Genomic DNA, 13,234 nt, shown 5'->3' with positions numbered 1-13,234 from the left:
CCTGTTCATCGGCAGCCAACCGGCTGGGTCGGAACGGAGAAACTGCGTCGTGTTCATCGGGAGGCAACGGAATGCGTCCTATTCATCGGGAGCCAACCGGCTTGGATGGAACAGCCGAAACGAGGCCTGGCGTACCGCGGAATGGAGAAAACGGCCTTCTGTTCGACCGCCTATGGTCGAAACGGGATCATGTTCACCGGGAGGGGTCTGGCGTACCGCAAAACAGAGGAAACAGACTTCTCTTCGACCTCCTATGGTCGAAACAGGGTCCTGTTGATCGGGAGGGGTGTGGCATACCGCAAAACAGAGGAAACGGACTTCTCTTCGACCTCCTACGGTTGAAACAGGGGTCCTGTTCATCGGGAGGGGTGTGGCGTACGGCAAAACGGGACTCCATGGGCTATTGTTCATCCACCATCCACTGCCTCGCTCCAGCCTCCACGGGCTACTGCTCATCCACCGTCGACCTCCTCCAGCCTCCACCCGCGACTGTTCATCCATGGCGTCTCCCTCCTGCCTCCACCAGCTACTGTTCATCCACGGCCTCCTGTTCATCCAGCCTCCACCGGCTACTGTTCAAGCAGCCCTCCACGGGCTCTTGTTCATCCAGCCCTCCACCGGCTACTGTTCAACTAGCCCTCCACCGGCTACTATTCATCCAGCCCTCCACCGGCTACTATTCAACCAGCCCTCCACGGGGTCCTGTTCATCCACCCCCAACAGGCTCGATCGGGGTCCTGTTCATACAGTGGCAACGTCATCTACTACCACGGGGTCCTGTTCATCCAACCCCGACCGGGAACTATTCGTCCAACCCCCAGCAACGCTCACTGTTCATCAAGAGGCAACAGGTTCGATCTGCTTCAGTTAGCAGCAGTAGCGAAGGAATCGCTCGATCGGGTTCAGTTAACAGCCAGGGATTGATCGATCGCTTGGGTTCAGTAATGCGTAGCCAGCGCAATTGCTCTGGTTCAGTAGGAGAACGACTCGCTCGGGTTCAGTTAGAGCCCAACGCCTCGCACCCACACGTGTACGTGTACGTACGAGAGAAACGCGCAATCCCTCCGTGCATCGCTCGGCCCCGACCACCCACCGTAACCGGGAACTCCCCGATATTTTCCTCGCCCTCGCTTCTACCATGGTTTGTTCCATCATGAACGGCCTAAAGAATGTCATGCAGCCGCGTCTCCGGCCCGCCCAGGACGAAAAGCCCATTTTCTGTCATGATTTTTTGTCATAGAAGTAGGAGCCCACCACATCTATGATGATACCGGCTTTTGTCACAATTATCGTCATAGAAGTGTCATAAGCATGACAGTAAAAAATTGTTCGGCCCAAAATGTCACGGATGTGTCTTTTTTTGTAGTGGTGTGTGCCGCTTGGCCTCGCTACTTGATGTAATATCGACCCTATGCTTCAATAAAGCGTTTTTCTTTCTGTACCAAGTTGTTGTGTGTTGCCAGAAGACTTGATCTCTGGGCTGGCAATGCAAGGTAAACCGGTCACTCTGAGCCGGGGTGTCACATCTAACTTGTTTTTGCAGAGTATGTTGTGATGTGATATGGTCAAGACATGATGTGATATACGTTGTTGTATGACATGATCATGTTTTGTAATATCGACAACCGGCAGGAGCCTTAGGGTTGTCTTTTAATTATTGTATGAAATGCAAGCATCATGTAATTGCTTTACTTTATCGCTATGCGTTAGCAATAGTTGTAGAAGCAATAGTTGGCGAGACGACCCCGACACAACGATGTGTCGAGCCGGTGACGATGGCGATCATGCCAATGCTTTGGAGATGGAGATCAAAAGCACAAGATGATGATGGCTATATCAAATCACATATTTTGATTGCATGTGATGTTTATCCTTTATGCATCTTATTTTGCTCAGAATGACGGTAGCATTATAAGATGATCCCTTCACTTAATTTCAAGATAAAAGTGTTCTCCCTGAGTATGCACCATTGCAAGAGTTCATCATTTCGAAGCACCACGTGATGATCGGGTGAGATAGACTCTACATTCACATACAACGGGTGTAGGCCAGATTTACACACGTGGAATACTTGGGTTGAACTTGACGAGCCTAGCATGTACAGACATGGTCTCGGAACACTGGAGACCGAGAGGTCGAACGTGAGTCGTATATTAGATATGATCAACATAGAGATGTTCACCATTGATGACTACCCCATCTCATGTGATGATCGTACATGGGTTAGTCGATTTGGATCATGTATCACCTAGATAACTTGAGGGGTGTTTATTTAAGTGGGAGTTCATTAGTAATTTGATCAATTGAACTTAAATTTGTCATGAACATAGTCTTAATAGTTTTTACATATCTATGTTGCAGATCAATAGCTCGCAATATAGCTCCCCTATTTTTGATATGTTCCTAGAGAAAACTAAGATGAAAGATGATAGTAGCAATGAGGCGGACTGGGTCCGTGATCTGAAGATTATCCTCATTACTGCACAGAAGAATTATGTCCTTGATGCACCGCTAGGTAACAGACCTATTGCAGGAGCAGATGCAGACGTTATGAACGTTTGGCAAGCTCGATATGATGACTACTTAATAGTTTAGTGCGCCATGCTTTACGGCATAGAACCGGGACTTCAAAAACGTTTTGAACACCACGGAGCATATGAGATGTTCCAAGAGCTGAAATTGGTATTTCAGACTCATGCCCGTGTCGAGAGGTATGAGACCTCTGACAAGTAATTTGCCTACAAGATGGAGGAGAATAGCTCAGCCAGTGAGCATGTGCTCAGAATGTCTGGGGTACTACAATTACTTGAATCATCTTCCAGATAAGATAATGATTGACAGAGCTCTCTAGTCACTATCACCAAGCTACTAGAAATTCATGATGAACTATAATATGCAAGGGATGACGAAAATCACTCCTGAGCTCTTCGCAATTCTTAAGGCCGCGGAGGTAGAAATCAAGAAGGAGCATCAAGTGTTGATGGTTAACAAGACCACTAGTTTCAAGAAAAAGGGCAATGGAAAGAAAGGGAACTTCAAGAAGAATGGCAAGCAAGTTGCCACTCCCGGGAAGAAGCCCAAAGTTGGACCAAGCCTGAATCTAAGTGCTTCTACTACAAAGGAAATGGTCACTGGAAGCGGAACTGCCCCAAATACTTGGCGGATAAGAAGGATGGCAAAGTGAACAAAGGTATATTTGATATACATGTTATTGATGTGTACCTTACTAGTATTCGTAGTAGCCCTTGGGTATTTGATACCGGTTCGGTTGCTAAGATTAGTAACTCGAAACAGGAGTTGTAGAATAAACGTAGACTAGTAAAGGGTGAGGTGACAATGTGTGTTGGAAGAGTTTCCAAGATTGATATGATCACCATCGGACACTCCCTCTACCTTCAGGATTAGTGTTAAGCCTAAATAAATGTTATTTGGTGTTTTGTGTTGAGCATGAACATGATTAGATCGTGTTTATTGCAATACGGTTTTTCATTTAATTCAGAGAATAATTATTGTTCCGTTTACATGAATAAAACCTTTTGTGGTCATACACCCAATGTGAATGGTTTATTGAATCTCGATCATAGTGATACACATATTCATAATATTGATGCCAAAAGATGCAAAGTTGATAATGATAGTGCAACATACTTGTGGCAGTGCCGTTTAGGTCATATTGGTGTAAAGCGCATGAAGAAACTCCATGCAGATGGACTTTTGGAATCACTTGATTATGAATCATTTGATACTTGCGAACCATCCCTCATGGGCAAGATGACTAAAACTCCGTTCTCCGGAACAATGGAGCGAGCTAATGAATTATTGGAAATAATACATACCGATGTATGCGGTCCGGTGAGTGTTGAGGCACGCGGCGGGTATCGTTATTTTCTGACCTTCACAGATGGTTTGAATAGGTATGGGTATATCTACTTGATGAAACACAAGTCTAAAACATTTGAAAAGTTCAAAGAATTTTAGAGTGAAGTGGAGAATCATCGTAACAAGAAAATATTTGAGTTACGAGTTTGGCCTTCATTTAAAACAATGTGGAATTGTTTCACAACTCACGCCACCTGGAACACCACAACGTAATGGTGTGTCCGAACGTCGTAACCGTACTTTATTAGATATGGTGCGTTCTATGATGTCTCTTACCGATTTACCACTATCGTTTTCGGGTTATGCATTACAGACAGCTGCATTCACATTAAATAGGGCACCGTCTAAATCCGTTGAGACGATACCATATGAACTATGGTTTGGAAAGAAACCTAAGCTGTCGTTTCTTCAAGTTTGGGGTTGTGATACTTAAGTTAAAACGCTTCAGCCTGATAAGCTCGAACCCAAATCGGAGAAGTGTGTCTTCATAGGATACCCTAAGGAAACAATTGGGTACACCTTTTACCACAGATCTGAACGCAAGATATTTGTTGCCAAGAATGGATCCTTTCTAGAGAAGGAGTTTCTCTCGAAAGAAGTGAGTGGGAGGAAAGTAGAACTTGATGAGGTAATAGTACCTTCACTCAAATTGGAAAGTAGCACATCACAGAAAATCATTCCCGTGATGCCTACACCAACTAGAGAGGAAGCTAATGATGATGATGTCGGTGTTCTGGGAACGGGGGTCCCCAGACTTGCCTGCTTGCGGCCCATGGCATGGCTAAGCAAGCAGGCCATACGGCCCATCTTCATCAACAAGGCATCCAAGACCCTCGCGAGGGTCCAAGCCTCGCGAGGCCGACGATGCAAGACCTCCTCTGGAGTAGCCTAGCCAGGCAGGCTCACGAGGAGCGGAGATATCAAGGCGGGGCAAAACCTCACAAGGCCCTCGTGACGTGAGCCATGACGAACGACACCAGGCAGGCGCCAAGCGGGCGCCAGCACGCGCAGCGTCCTTATTTCCTCTTTGGTGCTAAGGAGGCCGGCGCAGGCGAAGAGTACCGAGGCATCAGGCAAAGGTTGCTATATTGGTGCAACGAGACCAAGACCAGGAGGACGGCAAGATGGAGGTCGTCGTGGAGCCCACCACTTTTGTAAGGATAGCTTGTACTAGCTGTCCCCCTTCAAATTTGCCCGCCGTTGTTGGCTCCCTTCCCACTCGATATTTGGGAAGAGGACCAGGGCCTATATAAGTAGAGCTAGCCACCAAAGTAGAGGCATGTCATCTTAGCTTGATCCAACCCGATCGAGAGCCTACCCACAAGAACACCTCAACCTCAGGAGGGTGTTCTTCCCTTGTACTATTCATCACCAACCCAAGAGGCAATCCACCACCACCACACTGGAGTAGGGTACTACACCACAACGGTGGCCCGAACCAGTATAAATCTCATGTCTTTCTGTGTTGCGAGTTCGACGAGTTCGTCCGCGAGATCTTAGCGAGCTAGGGCGTAGATCGGTAGGAGGGAAAGACTTCGCGCGCACCCCAGTGTTCGAACCTTAAGGGTTTGCCGGAACCCCACATCCAACATTTGGCGCGCCAGGTAGGGGTGCGCCGGAGCTTCTTCTCCACCAACCAGCTCGCCGACGCTCCACAGCCACGATGTCCGGTGACTCAAGGGCCGGCTCCGATCGCTGGGCAGCCTGGCCAGCCCGGGCAGCGCCGCCTGCCCATGAAGATCTCGACCCCGCACTCCAGTTGGCGCGAGCGCCGCCAAACTCCGCCGGGCGCGGGCAGCGTGGCCAGGCGTCGTCCACCCTCACCCCGCGGCAAGTACGAGCCGCGGTAAGAGCGGCAAGTCATGCCGCGGCAACGGCACCGCACTCACGGCGGGAGCAAGCAAACATGCGGGTGGCACTCACGGTGGCAAGGGAGCTACTGCGATGCAGGCTGATGGAGAGCGGCCGGGATACGCTGCTGGAGCGTGTTGCCGAGCTACTGGACACAGCAGCGTCGGGAGCACCACCCTTCTGCTATCGACTTCGTCCTCGGGCCACTGCAGGGCCACGCGGTGAACCTCACCACGTCTGCGCGCCATCAACTACGCCCGGGGGCTTCATCAACATCAGCACGGCCAGCGGCATAGGGGGCTCTGACTCCCCCATGCCGCCCGCGACAAGCACGAGCGCAAGCGTCACCCTCCATGGTCCCAGCCGGATGCCACGCTACCATCCTCAGGACGTCACCCTGGGCCGAGCAACATGGAGCATGGGGCACCACGGCGAGGTGTTCGGGGTGACGGCCTCGGAAGCCTACGTGCCCCGCATGATGGACCAAGAGTACGCACCAGAGGACGACCCCGGCTCATTCATTGGTGAAGATTGGGGAGAGGGGCCGCTAGGAGCCGAAACCTTCCAAGAACCAACGGAGAACCACAACGACCGCGCCGGCAACGGAAACTACAGGGTACCGCTAATCTCTCAGGAACAGGCTTATGCTAACCATGGGCTGCAGATGAATCAGGTTGCAGTGTCGATCGACGACCCTGGCACGGCAGCACCCGTTCCAACAAGGGAGACATGCTGGGGGCCATCGAGAGGGAGCCAGGAGCAAGGCCCCTCCCCGCGGCGCGCGACGCCTGGCGACACCCGGAGGTAGGCCCTCTGCCGGGGAGGCCTCGACAACCCTTCCCCTGGCAGAGGACCTGTGATCGCCGGGGGCACCGCTGGCGTCCTCTTTCCCTCCTTCGTGTCGTCCCAGTGACTGGTCGGCTCAAAGGAGGTCAAGGGTGGCGCAAGGCGGGGCCCTCGTCTGGCGATATGAAGCAAGGCCGGTACCTATGAAGAAGGCCCAGTGCCTGTGAAGCTCGCCGCCCGTGACACTCTCACGTAATAATGAGGTGGGGCTGTACACGCCCCGGAGTCTCAAGGGTGCCGGCCTCAGGCCCTGGGGCTCCCTCCCACGCCTAGTGGCAGCACTTAGCTCCGCGCTGGTGAGAATACTTGAAGACTAGAAGACTAGACTAGGTGCCAGACGCGGCCTTTTGCTTTGGATCTCTTTCTCTCTAGCTTTGCTTTCTGGATCTGGATTTGAGTTGAAGTTGAGTTTTTATTGATGCGCGCGGGGGGGGGGGGGGGGGAGCCTTTTCTCATTCGAGCAATTTCTTGCCTTCCGAACCTCATTTTGTCTGGGACTCATGTCCGTCGCTTTCCCCTCATGAGCTCCTCGCGAGCGGGACAGCGCGAAGCGCGCACGCCAAGTGCACGCTAGCACTTCAACTGGTGCTCACCTCTAGTGGGGCCCCTTCTGATGGGGCGACGAGCTCCGCGGGGTTCTCAGAAACTCGACGCGTCGCGACCCAGCTCAAAGCTGGCACTGACTAAGGTAAACCACGACAGAGAACTCGCACCCGGATTCACGAGCTCCCGAGGACACAAACTCGCATCGCATAGGAAAGTAAAAACTGCAGTTTGCTTACATGAGGGGCTCCCCCTCCCAAAATGCTCTTACAAGTTTTCCAAGGGCCATGCCCGAGCTTCGTGTGCAGGATGAAACGAGAGGAGAACATGGGATCAGCCAGAAATGTCGCTCGCTACATCACCCGTGGAGGCGTCACTCGCGCCATCATCGTATTCATCAGCAACGTCGCCACCGCCGGCGACGCCCCCAACGCCGTCATCCACCACGTCGCCTTCGTCTGCGGCGACCACCACCCCGTCATCTTCCGAAGTGAAGGCCCTGACCAACGCGTCCACGTTGTCTTCAGCCTAACGCGCCAGGTCATCCCGGACGACCGTTGGGGCGGGGGCGATGGCGGCGTCGAAGTCAAAGTTGGGGTCGGCATTCAGAAGGTGGCTGAAGACACGGGGAAAGCGCGCTCAAGCAGGCCACGTCCCCTTTCCTCCACAAGCTGGCAAGCTCTAGCAGATCGAGCCTCCAGGCGCGTCACAACCTTAGTGAAGAAGATCAGATGGCTGGCATAGTCATTCGAGTGAGGGGCCGGCACCTCCACGTCGCAAATATGGCCCAGGGCGGTGTTGACCCTATTCCGAAGATCCTGAAGCATAGGAGCATGTTCGCGCTCCAGTGTTCGTTGTTGGAGCACTTCCTCCGTGTTTTGCTGTGCAATGGCCTCAGCGTCATCAACCCGCCTGCGAAGGGAACGCAGCTCGGAGCGGGCGGAGGCCAAGTCCGCCTGCGTCGTAACCAGGGCAACGGCCGTGGCCTCCGCGCGCCTCTCAGCCTCATCCAAACTGGGCCTGAGGGCAGCGGCCCTGCCCGCATCCTCCATACCCGCGAGCTTCAGCTTCAGGTCGTACCTACCCTCCAGGTCCGCACGAACCTCGGCCACCCGACGATTCACCTCCTCCTCAACTCCGGCCTCGCGAGCCCCGACGGCATCTTCCGCTTGAGCAACTTGACGTTCCCTCGTCTCCAGTCGCTCGAGCTCGAGGCTGTGTTCCACGGCTTCTAGGGCCAGCGTCTCACCGCGCTTCCGGACCTCCTCATCCTCCGCGGGTGTCCCCCTCAGCGATGCAAAAGCGGCCCTACGCGCCTCCACCTGCTGCTCAAGGGATGCGCTCCAGGCCTGGAGCTCCCACGCGCGTTCCTCCGCAGCCTCGCGACGGCGGTCAGCCTCGCGAGCCTCTTCCCAGGCTCGCGAGCGGGCTTCATGTGCGATCTTGAGGGACGCCTCGGCCTTCGCGTTCTCAAGGTCACCTTGATAGCGACCGAGGTTGGTGGCCACCCTCAGCTTGTGCCGCTCCTCCACCAGCCGGAGACCTTCGGCCTCAAGACGCGAGTCAACGCCCGCGAGCTCTTCACCAAGTCGGCTCATTGCACCCATCGCCTCCTGGAAGAGCTCGTGACGAACCACGCTCCGCCCGCGCTCGAGCTCGAATGCTCGACCCTCCTCGTCCTCCGCCTCGGGGCCTCCGGGCGGGGCGCCAGGCGGCGCGCCACCCCCCGGCAGGGGGCTGGGGACTGACGCCGCACCTGACGCCAGCTCGTCCTCGCGAGGAGCCCAAGACGGCTGAGGCTCGCTGCTCGAAGAGGAACCAAAGATCGAAGCCAGCCAGCCGCTGCCCATGAGCGAAGGAGGAGCCTTGCGTACGCCCGCCAAGCTCCACGCCAGACCGTGGGAGTGGGATGGCCAAGCTGCGGGCTCGGCGTGCCGCGAAGGCAGAGATGCTCCCCCGACCGACCCAGCTCCAAGGGCGGTAGGAAGACCAGGAACGCTCAAGGCGGATGGGGTAGTTGATGAAGGAGGAGGCCGCTTCTCGGGAGACACAACAGCTTCAACGGAAGAAGCCCTGGAGAGCTGACGTCGGGATAAGGAGGCAACACGCAGGAAGCCGTGACAACAAGGTACTTACGCGTCAATGGCGATGTACTTTCGCCGCTTCAACGGACCGAAGATGTTGCTGCCGCTAGGGGATCCTTTCCTCTTGTGGAGCTCCTCGAAGTCCACACAAAGATGACCGAAACGCTGGACGTGACGGCCGGTACGCTGCTAGGCCGAAGAAGAGCCCGGAAGGATATCTGTAGGGGTGCCCGGTTGCGGCAAATAGCCGGGCACCGTTTCACCACGACCTCCCGAGGATCCTGGAGCCTTGGCCTCGGGAGCCGCATGCCGCACCTCCTCAATAACCGGCACCTCAGGGGGGTCGCAGGCCCCCGAAGACGACGCCCCAGGATCACCATTCGGCATGTGTTCCTCAGGACTCGAGCCACCGGCCCCCGTCGGAGCTCGCTCTCCCGCACCTTCACCTGGGGCGAGCTCGGCACCAGCGGCGAAGAAGGGAACCACGACGACGGGGTTCTCGCGGGGCCCCATCAGTCCGATCAGCCGCAGCCCCCATTCGTCGAAGGAAGGCATGCTCGCTGCAAACTCATCCTTGTTCTTGCAGCGATACAGCAGGAAATTCTTCCCAGGCATTTCGGCCGGCGAAGGGCCACCCGTCAAGACCTTGAGCACTGTTTGCCGCGTCCCAAGAGGGAGCCCAGACTCCTGGAACGTCATGTGATCCTGACTGTTGAGCAAGGTCCACATGGGGCGAGAGTGGCGCTGAAGCGGAGCAACCCGGCGTTTGACGAACTCCTTCACCACCATCGGCGCGGTCACGCCGCGGTCCTTCAGCAGTCTCAGCCTGGCCCAGACGAGGGCGAGGCGGGGGCTCGAGAGCTTCTGGTGGCTCCAGCCGGAGTTTGGAATAGCGGGCCCCGTTGGGGGACGAAGCAGGGGGCTGAGCACGCCGGCATCGACAAACACCCATCGCGTACGAAACTCGCTCGTGGATGAAGGGAGCTCGAAGTCAATCCCCGCGCCCGTGGTCGCGGCCACGGCCTGGAAGCTCACGCACCCTGAGCATTGCTGAGGGTCGGCCAGGTGCAATGAGAAGAAATGACGGAGGAGGGCCACCGAAGGAGCTATGCCCACCATGGCTTCGCACACGAAGGCGAAGACAGCAAGAAGAGTCACCGATTGGGGGTCAAGATGCAGCATGTGGATCTGGTAATGCTCTAGCACCGCGTTGAGGAAGGCAGAGAAGGGAGGAATCAGGCCAGCCCAGAGGGCATCTATGAAGATTGGGACCTCGGTGGCTGCCCGAGCCATGCGAGTGCGAGACGTAGGCCAAGCCACCGTCTCTCCCCACTCGTTGAAGCTGGAAGCGAGTATCGGATGCACCTTGTCCATGGCCTCGTCGTTGAGCACCCGGGATCGGCCTAGCGCCAGCTCGACAGCCGGAGATGCGCCTGACGGAGACATTGGCTTCTTCTCCTTGTCTGCTTGTTTTCGCGCCATGGCAAGGAAGCAGGGGGAGGGCAGGTCAGATCGGAGAAGGGAAGCAGAGTCTCAAGGAAGCAGGGGGATTAGGAAAGCGAGGCGCAGGCAACGGAGGAATAACTGTGTGGGCCGCGGGGGCTGCATAGCTAGGCGGATTCAAAGGCAGTGTGGGGAAGCGGGGACGCCCACGTCCAATCAACCTCCACGCGTCAACCGAGGCCGCAGGCTTTTGGGGCCCGCGGTGCTCCGAACTTGACCCTTGGCTTCACCGCAAAGCCAAGCCCGAGCGCACCCTGGGCCCGGGGGCTACTGTCGGCGTTCTGGGAACGGGGGTCCCCAGACTTGCCTGCCTGCGGCCCACAGCATGGCTAAGCAAGCAGGCCTACGACCCATCTTCATCAACAAGGCATCCAAGACCCTCGCGAGGGTCCAAGCCTCGCGAGGCGGACGATGCAAGACCTCTTCTGGAGTAGCCTAGCTAGGCAGGCTCACGAGGAGCGGAGATATCAAGGTGGGGCAAGACCTCATGAGGCCCTTGTGACGTGAGCCATGACGAACGACACCAGACGGGCGCCAGCACGCGCAGTGTCCTTATTTCCTCTTTGGTGCTAAGGAGGCCGGCGCAGGCGAAGAGTACCGAGGCATCAGGCAAAGGTTGCTATATTGGTGCAACGAGACCAAGACCAGGAGGACGGCAAGACGGAGGTCATAGTGGATCCCAAGACGGTGTCACCACCAGAGCTTTTCACAGGCGAAGACCACTTTTGTCAGGATAGCTTGTACTAGCTGTCCCCCTTCAAATTTGCCCGCCGTTGTTGGCTCCCTTCCTGCTCGATATTTGGGAAGAGGACCAGGGCCTATATAAGTAGAGCTAGCCACCAAAGTGGAGGCATCTCATCTTAGCTTGATCCAACCCGATCGAGAGCCTACCCACAAGAACACCTCAACCTCAGAAGTAGTTCTTCCCTTGTACTGTTCATCACCAGCCCAAGAGGCAATCCACCACCACCACACTGGAGTAGGGTATTACACCACAACGGTGGCCCGAACCAGTATAAATCTCGTGTCTCCTGTGTTGCGAGTTCGACGAGTTCGTCCGCGAGATCTTAGCGAGCTAGGGCGTAGATCGGTAGGAGGGAAAGACTTCGCGCGCACCCCAGTGTTCGAACCTTAAGGGTTTGCCGGAACCCCACATCCGACAGATGATCATGTAACTTCAGATCAAGTTACTACTGAACCTCATAGGTCGACCAGAGCATGATCCGCACTAGAGTAGTACGGTAATCCTGTCCTGGAAGTCATGTTACTAGAGCATGGTGAACCTACGAACTATGAAGAAGCTATGATGAGCCCAGATTCCGATAAATGGCTTGAGGCCAAGAAATATGAGATAGGATCCATGTAAGAACAAAGTATGGACTTTGGTGGACTTGCCCGATGATCGGAAAGCCATAGACAATAAATGGATCATCAAGAAGAAGACTGACGCTGATGGTAATGTTACTGTCTACAAAGCTCGACTTATTGCGAAAAGTTTTTCGACAAGTTCAAGGAGTTGACTATGATGAGACTTTCTCACCCGTAGTGATGCTTAAGTATGTCCGAATCATGTTAGCACCGCATTTTATGATTATGAAATCTGGCAAATGGACGTCAAAACTGCATTCCTTAATGGATTTCTAAAAGAAGAGTTGTATATGATGCAACCAGAAGGTTTTGTCGATCCTAAAGATTCTAAGAAAGTGTGCAAGCTCCAATGGTCCCTATATGGACTGGTGCAAGCATCTCGGAGTTGGAATATACGCTTTGATGAGGTGATCAAAGCATATAGTTTTATACAGACTTACGGTGAAGCCTGTATTTACAAGAAAGTGAGTGGGAGCTCTGTAGCATTTCTAATATTATATGTGGATGACATATTGTTGATTGGAATTGATATAGAATTTCTGGATAGCATAAAAGGATACTTGAATAAGAATTTTCAATGAAAGACCTTGGTGAAGCTGCTTATATATTGGGCATTAAGATCTATAGAGATAGATCAAGACGCCTGATAAGACTTTCAGAAAACACATACCTTGAGATGATTTTGAAGGAGCTCAAAATGGACCAGTCAAAGAAGGAGTTCTTGCCTGAGTTGTAAGCTGTGAAGTTGAGTAAGACTCAAAACCCGACCACGGCAGAAGATAGAGAGAGAATGAAAGTCATTCCCTATGCCTCAGCCATAGGTTCTATAAAGCATGTCATGTTGTGTACCAGACCTGATGTGTGCCTTGCCACGTGTCTGGCAAGGGAGTACAAGAGTGATCCAGGAGTGAATCACTGGACAGCGGTCAAAATTATCCTTAGAGGAATAAGAAAATGTTTCTCGGTTATGGAGGTGATAAAGAGTTCTTCGTAAAGGGTTACGTTGATGCAAGCTTTGACACTAACCCAAATGACTCTGAGTATCAATCTAGATGCGTATTGAACGTGTGAGTGATTAGCTAGAGTAGCCTTATGCAGAGCATTGTAGACATAGATATTTGCAAAGTACACATGGATCTGAATGTTGTAGACCTGTTGAC

Source organism: Aegilops tauschii, chromosome 6 (assembly GCF_002575655.3).
Source record: "Aegilops tauschii subsp. strangulata cultivar AL8/78 chromosome 6, Aet v6.0, whole genome shotgun sequence".
NCBI classification, from domain to species: domain Eukaryota; kingdom Viridiplantae; phylum Streptophyta; class Magnoliopsida; order Poales; family Poaceae; genus Aegilops; species Aegilops tauschii.
The sequence above is the reverse complement of the archived record's forward strand: the minus strand, read 5'-3'. Positions refer to the sequence as shown.